Genomic DNA, 26410 nt, shown 5'->3' with positions numbered 1-26410 from the left:
TATCCTTTACGTGAATCTGTAAAAATACTCTATCCAAGATAGAGCTATTGATCCATTATTGAATCTTCCCATTTTTCATTAAAAAAAAAAAAATCCATAAAGTTGTGTGTGTTCATCAATACATTCGCCTAGTCTCTCATGCATGCATTTTTATTTTCAAGCTATATTAAATTTGTTTTCTTAACCCACCCCGCAATGGACGAGTTGGTTCGCGCTTTGACCCCTCATCCGGGAGGGTAGAGGCTCGAAACTTCTCCCCCCCCATTGCGCGACTTAAGTGGGGTGCCGTGGGAGGTGGTTTACGTCGCCAGCTGCCGGCTGTACGGCGGTTCCCGGATCATAAAAAAAAAAAAAAAAAAATTTATTTTCTTGATTAATAGCTTACATCCATCATTTTCTTCTAAACTACTATGTAGATGTAACAAAACAGCCTAAATCCATCTTTAATATATTTGGCCTTTTGATTCTTCCTTGTTATATAAAATTGCTTATCTAATAATACGTGCAGGTTCTTTCATCAAAAGGATTGTAAAATTGAAGTTAGGGCACAAATTTGGAAATCTAGCTCTTGTCAACAAGATATTTACTATGGATATTCCCACAATACTGGAGTTTTTATTGACTTCAAACATTGTCATTGACGCTGCATCTCGTGGAATGTCTGACTTTGTCCAATTATGTTTGACGTGTTTCCCGGAGTTGATGTGGGAAAAAGATTTCACAAAAGAACTGATCAAAGAAGCTGTGAAGGGACGGCATGTCGAGTTGTTTAGACGACTGAGAACACACAACACAACTCCATATTTGACTGACGATGAGTTGACAAGACGTAGCCTGATGGAGGCAGTGGTAGAATGGTCACCAAGATGTGGATCGGCATATGTTTCTGGAGCAGCTTTTCTTATACAGAGGGAACTTCAGTTATTTAAGGTTGGTTGACATTAGTCGGCTACCACAATTTCGTGCTTTTTAATTTACATCTATAATGATAGGTGTCCTTAATTTTTGTGAAGGTGGTGGAAGATATGAGCGATCCTTCTTTAAAACGTCTGAAGTTTAAGGTCAATTCACCTTATTTGTTTGTCACCCTTTTGTGAGCTTTAATGTACACTTACATTAATAGGCGCCCTTTATTTTTGTGAAGGTATCGAAAGAGGAAGATGGGAGCGATCCTTATTTTAAAAGTCTAAAATTGGAAGAAACGGAAGACAGGAGAGGGAAAACATACTGGGAAGTTTTTGTAGAACAACGCCAAGATTTGCTCAGAGAGGCTGGACAATGGATGAAGAATACATCATCATCTTGTAGTCTCGTCTCGACTCTCATCATTACGGTAGCTTTTGCTGCTGCTTTTACGGCACCTGGAGGCAACAAGGACAGCACGGGGATCCCGATCTTTCTGGAGAAGAGCTCGTTTATTGTATTTGCGATTGCAGACGCTCTCGCTCTCTTCTCCTCTATCACCGCCACCTTGATTTTTTTGGCTATCCTAACTTCACCCTATGCCATTGAAGATTTTGTCCACTCACTGCCGAGAAAAATGATACTAGGCCTCACTTTTCTCCTCCTCTCTTTGGCCTTTATGATGGTAGCGTTTAGTTCTGCTCTTACGATCGTCTTAAGCAAACTATTAGAGTGGATCTACATCCCAATTACTTTGTTGGCCGCCATCCCTATCACCACGGTTGCAGTCCTACAGCTGCCCTTGTACGTTGAAATGGTCGAATCCACCGGCTGGCCTCCCCTCTACCGTCCCATTAAAATTTGGAATAAACTCTAGACAGACATCGGTAATGTCATCTTTGTTAGCACTTCTTACTGTGTGTGATGCGAATGTCATGCTACACTCATTTTAGAGACTCGAAGTGTAACATCAACAATACTTGTACTAAAGGTTAACGTTTGCTGTCAAGTGCACACCTTGCCACAATGTGTTATGGGATTGTTTCCCCCCAAACCGTGAGCAATTACTTCATTACTTATTCTTGTACAAGGTGAACCCAATTTTCAGAGAATCAGCAACATGATCGTCAAACATTCAATGGGTTTCATCCAGTCAAATAAAAGCAAAGATCCAGACAAATTCTCTACAATGGCCACCCATCTAGCGGCCCAACACAAGTAACTTCCGATGTAGCAAGCGGAGCAAACAACAATTTCAGTTCAATGGAAGCTCAGGCTTCAAAACCAGTCGTCCCACTGCCCATACTTGAACCTCATCCTCTCATCCAAGTCTTTGGCTTTGACCTCCATGAACCTAGCCGCGTTGGCCATCGGTTCCTCTGGAACTTTCGCTCTCCTTATGCTCCAGTTCGTCTCCATCGCGTTCTTTTGTGCACCCAACCCTTCGTACTCCCTCACCCAGCAACCGTGCACGGTGGATGTCCGCACCAACACCACCAACTCCAGAAGCATATAACCATCAAAACCCAGAACTCCATTCTCACCAGGACTTTACCCTCTTTCAGGTCTCTCTGTGATCTCATAAGCGAAAGGCTTGACGTTTACGCCAGGACGCTAAGCACCTGGTTGGACATCGAAGGAAGGAGGATCAAGACGAGGGTCCTGAAGCAGAAAAGAGTGAGCTAGGAATATGAGACGGGTGGACGGTATTATGAGGAACACAAGGCCGAGCGAAGTTGGGTTACTTGCTAGACCTAGGCGAGGGGCCACGTGCCCTCGCTTTGGCTGGTGAGGACGTGGTGGCCCTTGCCAGAGCCGGGGAGGGGCGTGGCGGTCCTCGCCCAGTGCTGGCAGCCCTTGCCGGCCCTTGGAGACCAAAAAAGAGAGTAAAGAACAAAAAAGAAAATCAAAAAATCAAAAAAAAATTATTAAAAAGTTAAAAAAATCATTAAAATATTATTAAAACTACCTACGTAAATATCGATCATGCCACATAAGACGGTTGTCGTCCATGTAAATGATTTTCAATCAAAATTGACGGGATTGACTCAATAGGTACTAATGCAAAAAAAGTTATGACAAAATTGATCCAATTAAAATGTGTCAATCCAATGAAATAGACTTGCTATTTTTTGTTACTTTTTTCCACCGTGGAGCACTATAAGATAGACCCAAAGTGTCGAGAAACACGAATCATGAAGAGTCATAAATTCGTACGTAAAAATTTACGCAAATATATTCTTAATTGTTCCGCTTAATCTCAAGTACGGTGAACGAGGAAACAGAAATTGAAATGACAGATGAATTAAAATCACAGTCAGAGCCTAGGAAAAAAAGAAAGAAAAAAAAAACAATTTCAGTTTAATGGAAGCTCGGGTGGCGAAATCAGTGTTAAACCACTGCCCATGCCTCATCCTCTCATCCAACTCTCTGGCTTTGACCTCCACTATCTTAGCTGTGTTCGCCATATATTCCTCCTGCACTTTCGCGATCCTCATGCTCCGCTTCTTCTCCACCGTGTCCCTTTTTGCGCCCAACCCTTCGCGCTCCCTCACCCAGCAATTGTGCACGGTGCACGTCAGCACCAACACCACTAACTCCAGCAGCACATAGCCATCGAAACCCCGCACTCCAGCCTCACCGGGACTTTAGCCTCTTTCGAGTCTCTGCGATCTCAGCAGCGAAAGTCTTGACGTTTCTTTGGTGAACAGCACCCGGATGCTGAGCACCTGGCTGGACAGCAAAGCGAGGAGGATCAAGAAGTGGGTCATGAAGCAAAAGCGGCGAGCTGGGAATATAAGCCCACGAAAGAGGAGATGAATAGAATGGACAATATTATGGGGAAAGCGAGGCCGCGCAAAGTTGGGGGTATTTTGAGGAGGACTAGGGAAGCAAGAGACGCTGCAGAGAGCATGCAAAGAATCAAGTGTAAGCAAGAGAGCAGGAGATACAGGAATGAATAAGAACTTCTCAACTTTACGGTGGACATTTTCTTTTTGATAGGGGGGCCTATATGGGAGTTTGTGTTGAACGTAAAAGATAGGCAAAGTTTCGAGTCTAACGATTAGCACCCTGACACAGGTTGGAGAGGGCACCGCCTTTGCAATGGGCGGGCAACGCTCATTTCGCGCTATCCTTAAAGTTTCAAAAACCAAAAGACACACAATTGTTAGTGAGAGTTCCTTACCAAATTATGAGAGAAGATTGTCTTTTCACAAAATAACATGTGAATTGTAGCGAGAAAGGGAGAGAGATTGAAACAATGATATAGAAAATAACACTGCTAACTACTTAAAAATATATGTTAAAAATACCATTCATAAAGATGCATATAGTCAAGAAAATGTTTTGAGCTCCATTTTCTGGTTCACTTAGGTACATAGTTTCAACTTTCTAAGAGCGCATTGTAAAGTATATTAATTAAACAGGGCCAAAGCAACAGGCGCTCTATGATTCACCTCTGGTAGTACATCCCTAGGGATTTTTGCTAGCATGTCTAGGGCATCTCCCTACTCTAGATGGCACACACATAAACAAAAAACGAAAGGGAAAAAGTTCCATAGAGAGCATATACCATTGGGCAGCAATTTTGAAAACAGAGTAGTGATTGCTCAATTACATGATCAAAGTCGTGTATGAAATGCACATGGATATTGCTTGATAGGACGTCACAAAAATGCCTTATCATCGTTCCAAACTGTGAAAGCTAGTAAGAGCACCTAGAGAGGGGTGAATAGGTGTAGAAACAAATTTCAGAGATAATTGTGCAGCACTTAATCAACAATAGATTATGAGAAGGAAATTTGTCTCATGTAAATAAAATTAGTTGCTATCAAAGTAAAAGAGCGTAAGGAAGAGAATAAGAACACGGAGTTTATAGTGGTTCGGCTTAATCCAAGCCTATGTCCACTCTTCCGCATTGATAGCCCACCAGCTGGATTTCACTATGAAACAAAAGAGTTGTTACAGTAAGGCTCTTCCTTGATTCCACAGTGTAGAGACTCAGCCACACTTTCTCAAGGTCTCTCAAATATGTAGATTCTCTTTTGCGTACAAGATTTTGCTCAACAGTTTAAATGACTAAGAATAAGGAGCTTTAGACTTTGGAATTCTTCTATCGCGCACCCACTCGAACAACTGGAACGTCTTCCTTATATACTCCTTCATGCCATCACACCTGTTGGCACTTACCAAAGGAATTCTTCCAATCTACCCGTTGGACAGAATCAATTAGAAAGATTTTCGAGCTATTAAAGGAATATGACGATAGTCCATCAATCATGCTCGCCCATATAATCAGGATCTAGGTTTCTATAAGTAGAACCTTCCAAGTATACTTCGCCAATCAACGAATCCAAAATCCTCGAATCAATCCTGATTTGAATAATGGATTTTGACATGCTATATCCAGCCAATAGATCTTCTTTAGTCGACAGAATCAAATCCTTAACAAAATACTCCATTTCGGATAAGCCTTCTTCGACGATCTAGAAACTGTCAATGAGGATAGACTTTGAGTCTTGAGTCTAGCTGTCTGAAGGTCTTCAAACTTTGATAGAGAGTCTGCAAGTCTTCAGACTAGACTGATGGAAACATTTTGTCAACTTCAAAACACTCAATGAACTTTTCTCTAACAATCTCCCCATTTTTTATGGTGACAAAATTTCCCTGCGGATTTGGATAACTTTAACCTGCAAAACATTACTCAAGCAAACAAAGATATCTCACAAAAGATAAATAGCTTAACATCAGAATCTGCATCCACAGAAGATATGTTAGTGCTGTAAATGAACAGAGTCATGAGATATTAATAGTGCTTAAGATAGACAATCATTTAAACAGTCAAGTCCAAATCCAGTCCACAACCAAACAACCAAACACAAAAGTCAAGTCAAACAAACCAAACAAACATAATCGTCACAAATGTTCAAAAAAAAAGTTAAGAGTTCAAAGTTCAGTTCAAAGTTCAAATCTGCACATCTCTCCCCTTTTTTGTCATCATTAAAAAAGTTAGAGATGAAAAGAGAATGGCTTTAAGATTGCTTGGGAATACGAACAAGCTGGAAATCTCCCATGGACTGGACAATCCCTTCTAGCTTTTTCAGATCCTTCTTCAGTTGTGCTACATCTTCACCTTTAGCATTTGCTTGAAGTTGAAGAGCAAGGATATTGATATGATCATACAAAGACACTGAAGAGGCTTGTCTTGCGTTCTACAAGTTCTGAATTTCGTATCCCATAGCATAAATTTGTCCTCACATTTCCAAAAGAATATCAAGAATTCTGCGGAAGTCTGCTAAATTGTCTGTCTGAGTACTGGCTTCTACACGATCAGACGAAGTATTGGCAAATGATGGCAGTTCAGCACGATCACGCAGATTGGGCGATGAAACGTCATGTCCTTCCTCTAGAAATTGAGAGGCAAAGATGTCCTCTGGATCTACTAGAGAACGACTTACTCCTTCACTGATGGCAGGGAATGAGGACGTTTCTCTTTTCTCAGGATCTCCCCCTGTTTCCATGCCTTCAGGTGGAGAAGAGTGTTTCTCATGCTCTGCTTCCGCTTGATCTCCTCTCTCCTCTTCTTCTTCTTTTTCTTCCTCTGCTGCTCTCTCCTCTGCTTCTTTCTCCAAATCTTCTCTCTCTTTATTCCTCTGTTCTATCTCATCCTCATCTTTTTCCTGTCTCACCGTTGTTTCTGGAACAGAACGACGCAAGTTTCCCAATGCCATTGCAAAAATGGTGATATCATCCTCATCCTCTTCATCTTCAATGATGAGAGCTCTTCTTTTCTTGGATGAAGCAACCATGGGCTCCTTCCCTTTTCGCTTTACCGCCGAAGAGACTGAATGAGTCTTGACAGGGGTTTTCTCATTGAACTTCTCCAACGCCTTGTTAAGTTCCTTTAGACGCATTTTAGAGACCATTTTCAGTCCCACCATCATTTGATCACATGTTCAAACACAAAGAATTCGAGGGGGCTGAACATTCAAATGTCTGAACAACTTAGTCACAAGAGCTACGTATGGAAGTTGATCCTTGTCCTTCACCATTGTTCTATACATGTGAAACATTATAGTGTATGGAAGAGAGAACTTTGTCCCAGCATTGATGGCATACATCAATTTTGCCTCCGAGTTTGAAACGTCGGTCTTTGAAGTAGATTTTGGTCTGAGGCAGTTGATCACTATCTTGTGAAGCAAAATGTTAAATGCATTCATCCTTGAATAGGAAATATTTCCTTCCGCTTCTCTATCCTGAACAAGCTCAATCGTTGCATGAGCAACAGACACACTGATAGGTTGATATCTCCCTCTTTCAACCCCAATCACATCAGCCAGTGTATTCATGTCAACTACATAGTCCTGATCTCGAACATTGAAAGAGAATCTATTCACATCCAAAAAGCTAAGATTCGAATAGAAATAAGCAGTAAGTTCAGCATGAGCTTCTGTCGGTTCAGAACAGAACTGTTCGAGTTGAAGAAGACTAAACTTTTCCCGCGGATTAACATCCACAGAGTCAAGGAAATCAAAATCTACACTTCTAGGGTTTATCACCCTACGCTTTAGCAACTTGGAGTACAATTTCTTGTGCTCCTCCGAACGAAACAAGTCTGTCCTTTTGTTATGAATTATCGCCGCAACACCCATTCTAGGTTTAAACTGATCGTACATCCTATTATCGTCATTCCCGTCTGGTTGACTTAGTCCTCCAACACGTGGATCGCTTGGAATATTCACCATAGCTTCTTCTGCCGACTCCGCAGGGGCAATTCCCAATTGTTCCATTGTGCGTAAGAAGAAAGTCTCATTATTATACCATTTGTCCTTAAGAAATCCATCTATGTAGTTCAACAAAGTACCAACCCTCTTCAAAGCACGGTAAAGCTTGTAGATAAAAGAGGGCTTATGAGTACTTATGGGATCTGCCTCTTTGATGATTTCTTCCTCTTCTTGATGTGCAACATTCTGAGGGCTAGAAGGAGGAGATGGACGCTGCTGAGAATGTTGTGGGCTCGCTCTTGTCTAGGAGATTCTTCTTCCTCTATGAGATCAAAGTGCATAGGCCCCTCACACATTTGCTGTGGTCCCCTGTTCGCGATCCTCAAAGACTTTCTATGAGACGACATTTTTCACAGTCTTTGAGAGATTCCAAGCTTGGTTCCCAAGAAAGATGAAAATTTTTCGAGGATTAAACAAGAGAATAAGACAAAAGTGGACGATCTGTGCTCTCTTAGGGTTTTTGTGAGTAAAATGAAGAGGAACCAACAGTATATAAGGCAGTCGAAGCGAGGCATATGAAACGCCGTAAAAAGAAATATAAAGATGCCTTTTTAAAACATAACGCCTTTTCAAAAATTCATTAACTGTTATTTTAAGAATAACTTCTTTTTCGAAAAGGAAGGATTGCAACAATCACGAAAATAGCACCAATCAATTTCAGATAGATAATCGTACCTTTTCAAGTTTTGATCCGAGAGATAAGTTTCTAAAATAGAAAGAAATTACAGTCGTATATTTTGATTGTCTGAGTCTGAGTGCCTTTAGACTTTCAGTCCTAAGTCTGAACTTCTTCAGACTTTAAGATATTGAGTCTAGAACAAATAACTTCAAATTGATTTTTCTCCAAAGGCTTTGTAAATATATCTGCCAGTTGATTCTTTGAATCAATAAACTAAATTGAAACCTCTCCATTTTGAACATGATCTCTAATGAAATGACGTCGAATTTCTATATGTTTTGCTCTTGAGTGAAGAATCGGATTCTTGGTGAGATTAATTGCGCTGGTGTTGTCACATTTGATCTCGGTGCATAAGTCTTCAATTCCAAAGTCTCTCAGCTGTTGTTTTATCCATAGAATTTGTGAACAACTTCTTCCAAGAGCTACATACTCTGCTTCTGCTGTAGAAAGAGCTACTGTACTTTACTTCCTTGAAAACCAAGATACTGTCCTGCTTCCAAGTAGTTGACAGGTGCCCGAGGTGCTCTTTCTATCAACTTTGCATCCGGCTAGATCTGCGTTTGAGTATCCAAGAAGAGTAAAATCTCCTTCTTTAGAATACCAGAGACCCAAATTTGAAGTTGAGGCAATGTATTTAATAACACGCTTAGCAGCACTTAAATGAGATTCTTTAGGGTCTTATTGAAATCTGGCACAAATACAAACACCAAATAAAATGTCAGGTCTAAAAGCAGTTAGATAAAGAAGTGAACCAATGATACTCCTGTATAGCTTCTGGTCAACTCTCTTTCCTTCTTCATCCTTGTCCAGCTTCAACGAACTTGACATTGGTATATCAGTCTTTTTGCAATTTTCTAGACCAAACTTTTTGACAAGTTCTTTAGCATATTTTTCTTGATGAATAAAGATTCCCTCCTTTAGTTGTTTCACTTGAAGCCTGAGAAAGAAGGTCAGTTCATCCATCATGCTCATTTCAAACCCATCCTGCATAGACTTAGAGAATTTCTTACACAGATTTTCATTAAAAAATCCAAAAATAATATTATCAACATAAATTTGAACAAGTACAAAACTTTTTCTTTCTCTTTTAATAAATAATGTAGTATCTACTTTACCTTTGACAAAACCATTTTGAATTAAAAACTTACTTAGTCCGTCGTACCAAGCTCGAGGTGCTTGCTTTAAACCATATAAAGCCTTTTCAGTCTAAATACGAGTGGTTTCCTTGGGTCTTCAAAACCGGGTGGTTGTTCCACATAGACTTCCTCTTGGATAAATCCATTTAGGAAAGCACTTTTGACGTCCATTTGAAATAACCTGAAATTCTTATAACAAGCAAAAGTAAGTAACAATCTAATTGCTTCTAACCTTGCTACTGATGCGTAAGTCTCATCATAGTCTATCGCTTCTTCTTGCGTATATCCTTTGGCCACGTGTCTTGCTTTGTTCCTTACAACTTTTCCTTTCTCGTTCATCTTGTTCCTGAAAACCCATTTAGCTCCAATGATGGATTTGCCTTTCGGTTTAGGAGTCAATTCCCAGACATCATTAATGCTGAATTGCCTGAGTTATTCTTGCATAGTTTCTATCCAATTTTTATCAATTAAAGCTTCTTCTATGCTCTTGGGTTCTATTTTAGAAGTAAGAGCCACAGCACTAGACTTTCACGCCTTTTGGATCTTGTGCGAATTCTTTCAGTAATATCGCCAATAATAAGATCTTTAGGATGACTAGACTTATACTTCCAGTTGCTGGTTGATTTGTCAGACTGTTGATCTTTTTCTTCAATTGAATTTCCGTTGATCATTTGTTGCTCGTCTACTGAAGGTTGAACTGCTTCTGGAGATTTAGACTTTGAGGAGTTTGGAGCAGATTCAAATTCTTCAAGATGAGTATGAATCGATTGATTCTGCATAAAGTCTTGGAATTTGACATTCATCAATTCCTCTACAGATTGAGTCTTCTTGTTGTAAACTCTATAAGCTTTGCTTGTGATAGAGTATCCAAGGAAAATACCTTCATCTGACTTTTCTTCAAACTTACCAACATGGCCATTTGCATTTTTCAATATAAAACATTTACATCCAAACACATGAAAATATGAAACGATAGGCTTCTTCCCTTTGAATAATTCATAGGGAGTTTTCTCCAGAATAGGCCTTAGAAAGACTCTATTAATAATATAACATGCTGTAGAAACTGCTTTAGCCCAAAAGCGAGAAGAAATGTTACTTTCAATTAAAAGAGTTCTAGCAATTTCTTGAAGCGACCTATTCTTTCTTTCTACTACTCCATTTTGCTCTGGAGTATATGGTGAAGAGAACTTATGCTGAAAACCAGATTCATCACAGAATTTTGTAAAGTCTTGATTTTCAAATTCACCTCCATGATCTGTTCGTATACTCGAAATAACATACCCTTTCTCATTTTGGAGTTTTTTAGCAAACTTTGTAAAATAAGAAAATGTTTTAGAATTACTTGCTAGAAAGTATACCCAAGTGAATCGTGAAAAATCATCCACAATTACCAAACAGTATTTCTTACCTCCAATGCTCTAAGTTCTGGTTGGTCCAAAGAGATCCATATGCAAGAGCTACAGCTGACAATTAGTGGAAACTTGATTTATTGGTTTGAACGAGTTTCTGACATGTTTTCCCAATACACATGGTGTACATAGATCAGATTTTTGGTATGATAGATTGGGTAGTCCACGAACAAGTTTCTTTGCTAAGATTTTGGCTATTTGCTTCAAGTTGATGTGCCCAAGTTTTCTGTGCCATAAGTTTGCTTCTTCTTGGATTGAGATTAGACATTTGGTTTCATCTGGTTTGATATCCAAGAGATAGATATTCCCATGTCTTCGACCCGTGAAAGACTGAGAAGAGTCTTTACTAGTTCCTTAACATATTCCTTCTTGGAAGTTGATTTTGAAACTGGTGTCGCACAGCTGACTGATACTTAGCAAATTGTAGTTGAGTCCTTCAACTAAGGAAACATTATTGATCATGAGGCTTCCAATATTTACAGTTCCGAATCCCACAATTCTTCCTTTGCTATTTCCTCCAAAAGAAACTTTTCCACCATTAACTTGAACAAGTTTTATGAAACAATTTGTATCTCCTATCATATGCCTTGAGCATCCACTATCCAGGTACCATTTAACATTTTTCTTAATAGTGACCTGCATTTAGAAAAGAGACACAAGCTTTCTTTAGTACCCATATTTTCTTGGGTTCATTGGTGTTAGTGCAATATACGGTCTTTGCCTATACCTTCTTAATAGGTTTCCAAACCATAGGATATACTTTTTCAAAATGATCTGAACTATTGCACTTAGAGCATTTAAGAGCACTACGACCTACTAGTTTTACAAAAACTTTTTGGAAATGACTTTTGTAATCATCTCTGGTAGGTCTTTGCTTAATTCTTTCCTTTACTTTAGGAAAATCGATTAGAGGAACGGTTTCAGCAGTCATTCATAAACATGATTTGTTAAAGTAAGGTCTTTGAGCTGAAAGAATTTTTTCCAGTTTCTCAGATCCTATAGAAAATCTTTTAGAAATGCTTGAGATATCATTTTTAATAATGCATTTTCTTTTGAAAAATTGTCTGCATTTTCTTTCAAAGTAGTAACATTTTTGTCTAAGCTTTTGACCTTTTCTTTCAAAATATTTTCCTGTTGCTTTAGTGCAGAATTTTCTCTTTTAAGTTCAGAAATCCTTTTGAGAGAAGTTTTGAGACTAAGACACAATTCATAAATATATCTAAAGACTCTAGTAGGGATATTCAAATTACTTACCTCGAATTCACTTTGTTTGAATGCGATTCTATCTCGGAGTTTGAATCTGAGTTTGATTGTGCCATGAGACAAATATTGGCATAATCATCATCGCTTTCTTCACATTCTGTATCACTCCAAGTTTCTACTTTAAGTGCTTTTCGATATTTCTCAGCTTTTCCTCTCTTTTTCCTCGAAAGGGGATAGTTGGGTCTGATGTGTCCTTTTTTCTTACATTCAAAGCAGACTACATCTTTATTGGATTCATCATCCTCAACTAACTTAAACTGTTGATTTTGAAAACTTTGTTTCCTTGGATTGAATCTTCTCCCCTTTCTATTTAGCTTTCTGAATCTTCTTATCATGAGAGCAAGCTCTTCATCATCCATATCGTCTTCAGAATCTGTGACATCAAAATCATCATTAGATTTTAATGCAATAGATTTCTTACCTTTAGGATCTTCATCTTCATTGATTCGCTCCGCTTCATAAGATTGAAGAGTCCCAACCAGTTCATCAACAGAAAGTGGTATAATTCTTTGTGTCTCTTATTGAAATCTTTATGTGATTCCAATTCTCGGAAAGTCCACACAGTAGCTTGTTTACATTCATGGGATCAGAAATTGGTTAACCTTGATTTTCAAGACCATTCACGATTTCTGTAAAACGACTAAATATGTCAGTGATAGATTCTTCTGATTTCATTTTGAATGCTTCGTATTGACCGAGCAAAATATTAATTCTGGTTTCTTTCACTCGATTAATTCCTTCATAAGTGATGTGTAATCTATCCCAGACTTCTTTAGCTGTATCAGAAGAAGATATTCAGTTATATTCAGTAGGTGATAATGCACAATATAAAGAATAAATTGCTCTTGCGTCAAAAGCTTGTCTCTTAGTTATCTCTTCTTGAGTCATTTCACTAGACTCAACAGCTTATTTTCCTCTTTCTGAGACAAGTGCGGCCTTCGGAATGATTCCTTTGTCTACCACATCCCATTTCAGAGAATCCTTTGATCTTAGGAATGCCTTTATCTTGTTTTTCCAAATGTTGTATTCCTTTCCATCAAAATAAGGCGGTCTGGTATTGCTTTGCCCTTCAACCAGTCTAGGAGCCAACATACTAGCCATGGATCTTTAACTCTGAAGTAAAACACTTCAACTTAAGTGAGTACACAAGCTTTGATACCAATTGTGAAAGCTAGTACGAGCACCTAGAGGAGGGTGAATAGGTGTAGAAACAAATTTCAGAGATAATTGTGCAACACTTAATCAACAATAGATTATGAGAAGAAAATTTGTCTCCTGTAAATAAAACGAGTTGCGATCAAAGTAAAAGAGCGTAAGGAAGAGAATAAGAACACAAAGTTTATAGTGGTTCGGCTTAATCCAAGCCTACGTCCACTCTTCTGCACTGACAGCCCATCGATTGGATTTCACTATGAAACAAAAGAGTTGTTACAGTAAGGCTCTTCCCTGATACCATAGTGTAGAGACTCAACCACACTTTCTCAAAGTCTCTCAAATATGTAGACTCTCTTTTGCGTATAAGATTTCGCTCAACAGTTTAAATGACTAAGAACAAGAAGCTTCAGACTTTGAAATTCTTCTATCGCGCACCCACTCGAACAACTGGAATGTCTTCCTTATATACTCCTTCATGCCATCACACCCGTTGGCACTTACCAAAGGAATTCTTCCAATCTACCCGTTGGACAGAATCAATTAGGAAGATTTTGGAGCTATTAAAGGAACATGACGATAGCCCATCAATCATGCTGCTCATACAATCAGGATATAGGTTTCTATAAGTAGAACCTTCCAAGTATACTTCATCAATCAACGAATCCAAAATCCTCGAATCAATCCTGATTTGAATAATGGATTTTGACATGCTATATCCAACCAAGAGATCTTCTTTAGTCGACAGAATCAAATCCTTAACAAAATACTCCATTTCGGATAAGCCTTTTTCGACGATCTAGAAACTGTCAATGAGGATAGACTTTGAGTCTTGAGTCTAGCTATCCAGAGGTCTTCAGACTTTGATAAAGAGTCTGCAAGTCTTCAGACTAGACTGATGGAAACGTTTTGTCAACTTCAAAACACTCAATGAAGTTTTCTCCAACACAAACTACCGCCTTGACATGAAATTAATCCTATTGATGATGACGGGACCTTTTCTACAAATATCTCGTAGATGACTGAATATTCAGTAAATGTAAAGAAAGGGAATGGAAGTGAAAAATGAAGACTAAAAACAAGCGATGAAACAGATTGCACATATTTTACCACTCCACTAGAGGTTGAGACACCTGGAGTGCCATAACTTGGCACGGAGGGACACTTAAATGCCATAACTTTGAAATGGTACACTTAAGTGCCAATATCGGAGTAAAATGGAACACTTAAGTGCCACTTCGGCAAAAATCCGGCCAAATGGCTGATGTGGTAATTTTCCAGCGAGTTTGGTCCAAAACGGGGTTGTTTTGCAAGCTACGTGGCGAGAAAATGCAAAAACGACGTCGTTTTTGTGTCCGACGTGTAAATAATAATATAAAAATAAATTAAATTAGATTTAAACTTAATTTTATTTAAAATATTCAGAAAAAAAGGGGAGCTGGGGGAGGTCGAAGGGGGCGGCGGGGGGCGAGCCGCCGCCTCCCCATGATTGCCGCGAAGGGCCGGCAACGGAGGAGGAAGGGTCGGCTAGGGTCGCCCCGGCGGCGCGGGCTCGCAGCCCTCGCCGGATCGCGGCGGCCGCGACCCTCACCCCAGATCTGGGCAGGGCTCGCGGGCCCTCGCCGAATCGTGGCAAGGGCTACGACCCTCGTCTCGAGATCCGGGTGAGGGCTCGCCGGCCCTCGGCCCGGCCGGGGCCGGCGACCCGGCCGACCCTCCCCACTCCGTCGCCAACCCTTCCGGCGGCGGTGGGGGGGCAGCGAGGGCCCGCGACCCTCGCCCCACACGAGCCCTCCCCTAGATGCAGGGGCGGGGTCGCGGCCACGCCCAAATGCAGGGCGACCCTCCCCACTCCGTCGCTGGCCCTTCCCGGCGGCGACAAGGAGGTGGCGAGGGCCCGCAAGCCCTCGCCCAAATCTGGGCGAGGTCGCAGTCCTCGTGATGATCCGGTGAGGGCTCACAGCCCTCGCCGTCGAGTCGGCCGGGGCGGCGACCACGGCCAACCCTCCCCCTTCGTCGTCGGCCCTTTCGGCGACGACGGGAAAGGCGGCAGCGACGAGGGCTCAACCCTCAACCGCCCCATTCGACCTCCCCTCCTTTTCTTAATTTTTTTTAATTTTTTTAATTTTTTCTTAATTTTTTAATTTTTTTAAATTTTTAAATAAAATTAAGTTTAAATCTAATTTAATTAATTTTTATATTATTATTTACACGTCAGACATGAAACGGTGTCGTTTTTGCATTTTCTCCGCCACGTCAGCGTGCAAAATGACGCCGTTTTGGACCAAACTCGCCGGAAAGTTGCCACGTAAGCCATTTGGCCGGATTTTCGCTGGAGTGACACTTAAGTGTTCCATTTAATTTCAAACCGGCACTCAAGTGTACCATTTTGAAGTTATAGCACTTAAGTGTCCTCCCGTGCCAAGTTATAGCACTTTGGCTGTTCTTCTGCCCACTCCACTACTTCCCTCACATAAAACAACATTGTTCGACAAAATTGATGATATTCAAAGGCTTCAATACTCATTCTTCACTGTACCACTGAACCTCGTCATCCCTTCCCATATTCCTGCTTCTCCAGCTGAAAATGAAATTCAGGCAAACAATTGATGCTGCAATTAAATATCAACATATGCTAAGAAAAAAATGATAAATAAGCAACTTCTGAGGCCAACATGAACACCCAAAAGCAAAACGATCTTTCGCTCAGCCATGTTCAAAATTTTCATGTCAAAGCATCATCCTGTGCACATTAGATGCTAGTAGTTGTCACCTAAATGCACTTCAAAGGAGCCAACCAATTAACGTACCATCTCTTCACCAATATCCTCTAAATAGTATCTGGATAGCTTAAAATGGCTTCCACTCTATCTAGTGACGCTTGCAACTGCCCAGAGTTCATGTTGAATAGTGGCTCATCAGTACCAAGACCCCTGTTACATGAAACACACAACTTGAACCCCAGAAAAAATTAATAAAACAGAGTGACATAAATCATGGAAGCACATGACCCACACCTGTAAGTTCACTGTATGTTATAAACATCATGCTTCGTAACAGCAAAATTTTAATTCGTGACACCAAATAGTTGATACAATTAGAACTTGTTTTGATATATAGCTCATCTAGTGTCTTCCAAGAGCGAAATATATTGTAGTTGAGAAGGAAGAAACTTACCCTGTGATTTCTGGAAGAACGTAATCAGCCCTCCACCCAAATCAAAAATCTACACCTGGACAAAGTCCAAGAGTGGTCTTATTTCTAATTCGAGATACACCATCTCCACCCAAACATGTGGTGAGCTTCCATTTCCAACTAATTGCATTTAACTGAAAATTGTGGCCTACGCCAACCTGTAATTTTCAAAGCACACCAAGCTGACTCCCCAAAAGCTTTACCAATTACCGCTCAATACCCACAGAAGTTAACAGACTTTATTGATGATTGAGATTATTCGGCCCAACCAGCACAAAACAGAGGTGAAATCAAAGAAGCCTCAAACCTGGAGATTTAAGAATTTTGTGACAGGAATCTTTTTCGAGAGAATGCGCACGTCTTGATGTATGGGTTCATAGACAAACTTCCACAGGCGGTCTGGGGAGAGAGGCTTGAACACAAGCTTCGTTTGAAAATCATTCCTTGGAGCATTGTAAAACTGAATCCATATATCAAATCAAGATATCATGAGGAGGCTATATTCCATAACTGCATTAACTGAACAAGTAGAGTTACACCAGGCCTTAAAGGCCCCAACAAACCACTGGGATTCGCCCCAGTGGCCACCCTTCCAACATGGAAGGGAGAGGTGAGGGGTTCAAATCCTCACCTTCTCAGGGGATGGGGTGGGGACGCGTAAGTTTCAAGAGTGGGTTTCGACTCCACGCCCTGCGAAGAGACAGGGCAAAAGTCCGAGAGTGAGTGTAGAATAGGAATAGAGTAAGACTGACAAAAATAAATAAATAAATAAATAAAGGCCCTGACAAAAATTTTGCTTGATGGCCAATCGTTGGAGCACCGTAAGACAGACCCAAAGTTTTGAGGACCATGAATATACAAACATTAACCACAAATATATTCTTAATTGTTCTACTTAAGCTGAAGTATGGTGAAGAAGGACACAAAATCAAAATATCTGATGAATTAAAATTGCAGTCAGAGCTTAAAGAAGAACAAAAGAGACAACAAGAAAAAGAAAGTCTATGTTCATCTACTTCATTATGCGACTATTACTGACAGAAGCTCTATTAAGTCAATATAGACGAAACAGTGAACACAAAGCCAAGCCAAGCAATGAATTTACGGAAATTATATTGATTAGCATATGTCAATGGAATCTATGTGAATAACTGTAAGGCTGTAACATCCTGCATGCCAGATCTTATACAAGTCTGATCAACATGCTCAGCCAAGTGAGGTTCAACCTCACGGAGATCACTGAAAAAGAAAAAAAAAACATAAAAGTGCTCCCGTTAATCTACTTAACTTCTAACATCTTCACTAATCAAACATCAGTGAAAACTGTAACAAAACCTCTTTTATCTCCCATGAGAGCATGGATTGATATCTGAATAGTTCAACACTCTCCGGATTCTCCCTTACATGTGGACTGACATATTGACTTAACACAGAGCCCTAAATGGACTTCAATGCATGGAAGCAAACGAGAGGGCCTCAAGTATGTATAGCTCATGAAGTTGCCTATGGCAACTTGCCAAGTCAATTTTCATGTCAATCTATCTGCAAACTTAAACTAGACAGAAGCATCACTAAAATTCCTTTAACATTTTAAATTCTCTCCCACATGCATGTTAGAAGAGTAGTCAGTAATTTAGGAACCAGGGCTGCAATCTCTGACATTAATTAAACAGCGAAGTTGTGCCATCCGCACACTGAAATATCCAGCACTTGTCTTCAGGACCAAAGAACAGAGTATGCTGTATCAATTTAGACGGGAACCACATCCAATATGCATACCCAATCCAGGTCAGCAACATGAAAATTAAAGTAAGAACGAAAGTTATTCACATTAAAATTGACCCAAGCTTCAGATACCCTATGCAGATGACCTCAAAAGAAACATTTCATTCATTCCTTTCAAGCCTTTGCCAAAAATGGTTTGGCTCATCTTTCCACAGCTCTCTCAACAAAATTAAGCCACTAGATCATCCTTTTTCATTCATCCAGGCCAATCATATCTGCTAGAGACCAAACTTCAAATACGTGTCAACACAAAGGCAAATTTTGGCACATCAGAAGAAACACCTCCAGATTAACACCGACTCGGGTTCCCTGAATTTCTTTCCGAAACTTGAGGAACAACTCGGAGGGCATCAAATTGATGTTGTACCGTTCGTCCCACGAGGTGGGTTCTTCGCCGGCCGGACTCGTCTCCATGTTCAAGCTCCCAACACTGCAAAAAATCAATAAAGAACAGTTCTTTCCCACCATACAAAAATCGCCAACGCGTTTCACTCAAGACCCAACTCTCAAAATCGAGAATTCGACACTCATCACTAATCCGACACATCTTCGGAGATAACACAGTCCATGTGGAGTCCGTTTCTGGGTGCCTTGACATGAACTGAGCTGCTCTGCATCTGTCAAATTAACCTCACAATTCGCATCAAAAAAGCGAAAAGAGTGTAAAGCATACCTTCGAAACTAGAAGAACAGGACTCTGTTGGCGCCTATAGAAGTGTGGTTGAATGGCGAAGTAAAAAATGGGGATGAAGTTGGCAGCTACAACTAGGGGTGTGCATGGTCCAGGAGACGGTTCCCGGTTCCGAAAAATTGGAACTGGGATCCACCCGTTTGTTGCATAGATCCACCCGGGAACTAGACTACAGTCTAGTCCAGTTCCCGGGTGGATCATGGAACTCGATTTTGACAGCCTTGAAACAATTTTGGTTTTCAACATAGAACAGTCGGGTCTATGAGTTGGGAAGGAGGGGAGGAGGTCTATGGTCGGGTTTTCAACATAGAACGGTCACGAAACAATTTTCCACAGCTGTGGCGGGTGGCGGCCGACGCGAGGGGGAGAACAGCAACGGCGGAGGAGCAACGGCAGCAGCGTCGATGCTCGGGGAGGAATCGAAATTGCGATAGGATTAGGAGGAACTGAGGAAGAGACAAAGAGAGAGAGGTGAAGACGAAGGGAGTGAGGAGATGAGATCTAATCTAGAATTTCTTTTAGTAATTTTTTTTAATATTAAAAAGGTTCGGTCCGGTCCGGGTGGGCGGATCCGCCCATGGAACCGGGAACCGGACGGTACCCACCGGTTTCGAAAAGTGGGCAGGAACCGGACCGGTTCCCTCAAGAACCGCCGTTCCGGGCGGTTCCGATCCGGTTCGGATGGTTCAGGTGGTTCTGGATATTTTGCACACCCCTAGCTATGACAGTCAAAAATGATGGCGGAACCCAAGCAACTTGGGGTTCGCATCGTTTCTACGAGAGTAGTGCGCGAGGGAAAATTGTTATTTTTTGCGAAAGAGGGAAAATTGTTTACTCGGCCAAAAAAATGTTGATTTTACCGTCTATGTACTGAGTAATAATAGTTTCTCAGTTGGGCCAAATTAATTATGAATATGTCAATGGAAGCTATTGGCATTTCAAGAAAAGATTAATATCACTAAAAATTACAAACTGATAATTCATGACATATTTACTCCAAATTAGATTTCTATCCAAACTAATATTCATCTTATGAAAAATCTCAAATTAGTACTTTTGATCTAAATTTACTCTCCACCCCATATTCCAAGCTACTAACAAAGGATTGAATTAGGGTAAATGTGTCATGGGTTATCAATTTTGGATTTTTTTGTCAAATGAAAATTAGTTTTAGTAAATGGGTAATGAGAGACCAATTTGGATTGATTTTGGTGCAAATATATAAGACAAATATCACGCCATGTCTCTAGAGTTCTTTTTAACAATTCTTATAATTGAGTTTGTTGCGATTGTGAAAGTTCACACTTATGAAGTAATAAATGAGAGTTATAAACATGATAATGCTTACATTTGCAAGATCCAGAAAGGCCATTTAGATGCTGGCAAGTTGCGGATCAAAGTAACCAGAAAGGCAGTTTTAAGGAGAATGAGATATGAAAGATACAGAAATAAGAGAGATGCAAAGATCTATTTACATAAAATCAAGAAGAACGATGGCATCAAAATATCGAAAAAGACACCTTCAAATAGCATGAGATATGAAATATAGAAGGTGGCGAAGAGTGAAAAACTTTATTTACACAAATGCAAGTAGGGCGGTGGTGATCAGGTTAACAAAAAAGAAACAAAAATTTCTATCTGCAAACGTACAATCTACAATCTTAAAGAGGCAGAGTAATAATTGGCTACTTGGTGTTTCAAAATCTCCTTACATTATTGAACCTCCAAGATAAGCTCCATTTGGCGAATAAACCTATTCTCCTGTCCTTGTCTTCATGGTGAATTGCCAATGCAGACACATCAGGCATCGGAGCTACCATGGCTTGTAGGTCAGCCGGAGATAGGGACCAGCACAGATTATACCACCGAGGCCGTGTTGATGCCCCAATATCCTCCGGTATTCTCCTTTGTGGATATACTGGTGGAAGAACGCAAGATGGCAATGTAGACATTGTGTTAAAATTATTCGTGTTACTACAATTTGTACTCGGTAATGCACTCTGACTGGAGTTGACTGGTCTTTTCTGTACCCCACTCCTGCCACTGTTTCTGAAAGCATAGCCATGATTCTTGAAGCTGAAATTACTGTGAGCTAGTGAGATCTTGCATTTCCTGTTGTAGGGATTATCAGGTTTTGCAAGGTCTTTAATTGAGGAAGAGGCCGAGGCCTCTGCAAGGCTCGTGAAGAACTTTGCCTGACCACTAGAATAGTTCGATATGCCTTTCCTGAAAAATCACAGAAAGAAAGGATAGGGCTTCAAAAACCATCATTTGACCATAAATCTGACTACTTGGAGGTCACAATCATAAATTTCTTAAAGCATTGCGTTAGATGGAACATATACAGAGATCAAGATAGATAGTCATCAAGCATTATAGAATCCGAACCTTGGAGCAACTCCAGCACCAGCAGATGCAGATCACATTTACTTTTATACCATACACTCATATCAGGGGTTTTCCTATGCTGCAAAATGGATGTCTCGCTTCTGAGTACCGCAATTTTTAACAGCTTCTTTTTTCCTTCACTGACAAAGATTGAACACCATGATGATGTGCTTCTTAGAGATACCTTTACAGCTAAAGTTCGGATTTTGGACCAGACTCCGGAATTTATATTTGGTAGCTAGACAAAAAGTGGCTGCCTATGTTAAAAGGAAAAAGAGAAGAAAAAACTGGCTCTCACCATCCTAACAAGCTAAACTTAATGATGTTACACATGGACATCCAAATTATGTGCATTCCACCACCCAAAACATTTAGAATTGCTTCTAGCAACAGGAAAAACGCTTCAAAAGTTCCCACCGTTATCCAATTTCTCATTGGGATGAGCATTGGGCTAGTCCAGGAGGTGTAGCCCTAGAATGCTAACTAATCGACTGAAATTAAATAAATTAACCAGTTCGCACATTCATGATGGAGCATCTCTTCAGAAGCTTCCAACAAATTGGAGGCACTACCAAGATATAAGATATTTAAGGGTGATAGGATTGGGAATTTATTATTCAATTTTTTTATGTTTGCTCTTTAAATGCCAGCCCAGTATAGCAGTATCTTATTTAGGTAAACAATCAAGGCCATATTGCCATAACTTAAAACTTGGTACTTTGTCAAAGATCAAGCTGCAGATTTTGGCAAACCAAGTTACAACAACATAATACAACCAAAAAGTGTAAAAATCATTCTTCACAGAAAGCAATTTTACAACATTAATCAGAAAATACTGCAATCTTAGATGACAGAACAAGCAGATTTTGATATTGGATGTCATGAAGTCTAGCATCAATCACTTAACGCACTATGGAACTTGCAGAAGAGCACTTGGGGAGCTTGTGTCTGAAGACTTTATAGTCAAGCACTTAAAACCTTTCTTTCAGCAAAGTAATGAACCAACACTAACACAGATATGAAGTTTCTAAGTCACCGGGATATTTGGCAGGAAAAAACGAACCGATGATCAAGTATTTCCATTTCGATGATTAAGATTACTTGATTGTCCACGTTCTGATAGACAAGATTCCGTTCAGATGATAACATCAGCACATCAAAGCCTCTTTTGAAACTTAACAAATCACAAGAAGACAAGAAATTCTTAAAGTCAAATTTTTCCATTCCTAGGCTCTGTAAAACCGCCTAGCTAATAACCCCCTCAAAAAAAGTTCAATCCCAGCAGTACACGTCCAATTATATAGGCAAAACTAGATTTTTGGTAAAGCGAAATTCCAAACTGTCTGAACTAGCTAGGGCTAATAATTTGTGCTGCTATGTGATAATCACTTATTTTCAAATGAAGAGTGCCACACAAAGTCACATCAGGACAGGAAAATAGTCATGTAGCATCTTTGACAGAGAAAGGTGATACATTAATTAAACAAGTAAAACAGCACGAACAGTACGTTAAGACACGATTTTTCACCATGATCTGCATGAAGAAGCACGATTTTGCTGGATCTACAATCGTGTTCTGTAAGTGAACAAAAAAAAAAAAACAAAAAACAAAACAAAAGTGTTCTGTTTTTTGCAGGTGCCAATGAGGTGATACATTCCACCTAGGACAGTCAAAACGAGTCACAAACCCGTATTCTGACTCAAGTTTGTTGAAATGGGTTAGATATCAGTAGAATATAGGTCAGAGATGGGTCCAAAGAGAAAAGCCTAGAAAGAATATGGATTTTAGTTGGTCTATTGTGGATCCACTTTCAACCCAAAATACTAGAATTACATAAAACAAGTTTCACGATTGGCTATTCTCTGTCTCTCTTTGATTCCACCGCTCCAGACCATTGGGGAGCACTTTTCCTCCTCTTTGTCCTTACCGCCCCCACCGCGGACGATGTCGGAGCAACTCATGAAGCTCAGGCTCTCGTGGCAGCTGTTGCTGTCGTCGGTGTTGCTGCCATTGTCGACACCACTCAGTAAAGCGCAAGCAGCCACGAACATTGATTCTTTGTAGCAGGAAGGGAAACGAAGGCAAAGGCCAAATGAGGGGGAGAAAGCGGAGAACTTGTAGCGGGTGTAATATATGCGTGAAGAGCGGGAATGCACATTAAATGTTCAACGAAAAGGCAAACACAAATAATAAAACACAGCTTCGGGATTCTACTCTTTTCTCTCCCTCTCTCGCTAGAGCGTGGCAAGCCAAAGCGCCCCACACGACCTGCAAGAACCGGTTTTTGCGGGGGATTGATTCAGATATTAAGATAATGAGGAAGCAGGTGAAAGCTATGGCTTTTGGATGGTTCTGAGTTCGCAGAGACCGAGAACAAAAGAAAAAGGGAGGCGAGAAGCGAGAGCAGGTGGTGGGTGAGGGCGGTGATGGTTGGTAGCGAGGGCCGTCCGTATTTGGGTGGAGGAATTCGAACCTGCACATTGATGTTTGAGGAAGCACTTCGAGCGTTTGACGTGCTTGTTGAGTTCAGCAGCAACGACCATTACTATCCCCCTACTGGCCCTCCCAGCATTTCATTTCATCGACCAAGCAAAATTGCAAGTAGGTGACAAATGAAAGCTCCCTTTCTTGGTTCAAAGTTCAGTTAATCATCTTTGTTCTAATCAAGGGCCAGTTAATTAGCTCGATCGAGGTCCCTGTTTATCAACAAAAATAGAGGTATGGACGTTTGGAGTACCAAAACTTGGCACAAGAGATGCTTAATTGTCAAAAATTCAGAAAGTTTTACTTAAATGCTAAAATCGAACAAAAATGAATCACTTAATTATCAACAGTGAAAAATTCTGCCCAAAATACTGACATAGTGTTTTTCCAGCAAGACAAATATAAAATGATGTCGTTTTGCACGCTAACATGCTAGATTAGTTGAAAACGACACCGTTTTGCATCTGATTTGAATTTTAATATAAATATTAATTAATTTAAATTTAAAAAAGAAAAAAAAGGGATTGCACTTGTTCGGTGAGGGCTTGCACAGCCCTCGCCCAAGTGTTATGCAATCAATCAATCATTTTTTTAATTAATATTTATATGAGATATATAAGAGGCAAGATAACGTTGTTTTGACTCTTCTTTACTAACTCAAGATTCTGGCGAGCCACGTGGATGAGTTAAATTATTAAAAAAATGTCACGTAGGATTTTCAGGACCCTCATTAAAATTGGCATTGAAATGTCTTAATTTTAAAAATAAAAAAAAGTGATATTTATGTATATCTTTCGTAACTTTTTGCATTTAAATGTCCCTCGTGTCTAGTTTTTGTATTTGTGCTGTACTTCTACGAACAAAAATGTAGCTCGTTAGATTGAAGGCGAAGAGAACTTTGCATGCATCGCATATGCTCTTGATGCCAGGCGAAATGCATTAAATCATGGGTTGCAAATGGTAAGAACCGTGCTAAGCATTACTAAATTTACTTTGCATAATTCATTCAAATTTGGCATGATATGCTGACACGAGGACGGCCCTGACATGTTACTTTTGGCTATATGTACATGTACATGAAGCTTGAGCTAAGAAACAGGAAATACCAGTAAGCAATAACGAAAAAGATGCTCTGGTGACTTTGCTTGAGGAAGTCTGGTTGATTGGCAGCTCATGGCATTGACTGACCGCAAGGTGCAACTATAAATTTTAAGGAAAAGAAGCCTTAAAATTTGTTGGATGTTGATTTTTTTTTTTTTTTTTTTTTTTTTTATTTCACGTATCGCAGGTGCTAATGCTATTTCAATCTAGTATAGATTACCAAAAAAATCTTTAAAAAAAAATCATAAACCCATCGTATTTGTATCAATTCAATCATAACTCTTTCAATTGCATCAGTTTAGTTCTAAACTTTTTCACGTTTTGTCAATTAACTCAATCCAGCCAATTTAGGCCAAAAATCATTGACATAAATGTCAGCAATCCTTCTGGCATAGCTAGTGCTAACATGGATTTTTCTTACAATTTTTATTTTTTGTTTGAATTTTAATAATTTTTGGTTTTTTCTTTATTTTTTTCTTTTCTCTACAATTTTTTTTTTTCAATTGAGGGCCAATGACTCTCACTAGCCACACACTTTAGGTTGCGTAATAGTTCAAATTCAAGACACATTTTAACAATTTTCTACCTTTTGTCGACATTTGTAACTAAGGCATAATGTTCATCATCCATGACAGTTTTCCTAACGCCTTGATGGACGCTAACTTTTTATAGATGACAATTGTGCTCAAACAAAGGAACATGCTTAGTCATCATGTCTAATGAGTTCTCTACCTTAGTTCAACGTTTGTCATGAATTTATATGTCAATGGGGTTAACTGGGTCAATTTGCACTCTTAAGTTGATGGGACCCCAATCTTTCTTCAACTAAGTATCGGGACACTCAACATTAATTAAACAAGACAAGATAAGAGAATGACCACTAGTTTTTGCATACCCCAACCTTGCTTTTAATTTATTTTCTTTTCTTTGACCACTTCTTGACCCCACGTGCTTTCTTTTATACAACCGAAAAGAATATTCCAAGTAGCCAATTAAACTCCATAGAAAATTTCACAATAATAGTTCATTGATATACACTCTAGGGGCCCTTGACAATTGTCCATAGAAAATTTCTCCATCAATGTTTAATGTGCCAATGTGTACACATTGGGACCCCCTATATTTAACTTATATCTTTTTCTTGCACAAAGTCGAAGCTATACCCTCTCAAATCTTTTACATCTCAAGGTCTGAATGAAATCATGGATATATATATATATATATATATATATATATATCCAATAAGAGAAGCATACTTTAACAAAAAAGATATATAAATATATATCTTTTATATCCAATCAATAAAAAATATCTCTCTCTCTCTCTCTCTCTCTCTCTCTCTCTCTCTCTCTCTCTCTCTCTCTCTCTCTCTCTCTCTCTCTCTCTCTCTCTCTCTCTCTATGTGATTCAAAACAAAGATTTATAGAACTTCTTTCTT

The 26410-nt window shown here is 39.7% G+C and overlaps 1 non-coding gene across 1 annotated transcript; it reads right to left on the bottom strand.

Annotated features, from left to right (window-relative positions):
* Window positions 1-15785: 15785 nt before the first annotated feature.
* On the bottom strand, window positions 15786-19069 carry LOC104438046. The gene is made up of 5 exons (XR_005549327.1): window positions 18981-19069; window positions 18590-18737; window positions 16830-16982; window positions 16505-16680; window positions 15786-16260 (listed from the first exon to the last, which is right to left on the bottom strand). It is a non-coding gene; the product is annotated as an uncharacterized LOC104438046 (transcript).
* Between the last annotated feature and the right edge of the window lie 7341 nt (window positions 19070-26410).

Source organism: Eucalyptus grandis, chromosome 3 (assembly GCF_016545825.1).
Source record: "Eucalyptus grandis isolate ANBG69807.140 chromosome 3, ASM1654582v1, whole genome shotgun sequence".
Classification (NCBI taxonomy): domain Eukaryota; kingdom Viridiplantae; phylum Streptophyta; class Magnoliopsida; order Myrtales; family Myrtaceae; genus Eucalyptus; species Eucalyptus grandis.
The sequence above is the reverse complement of the archived record's forward strand: the minus strand, read 5'-3'. Positions and strand labels throughout refer to the sequence as shown.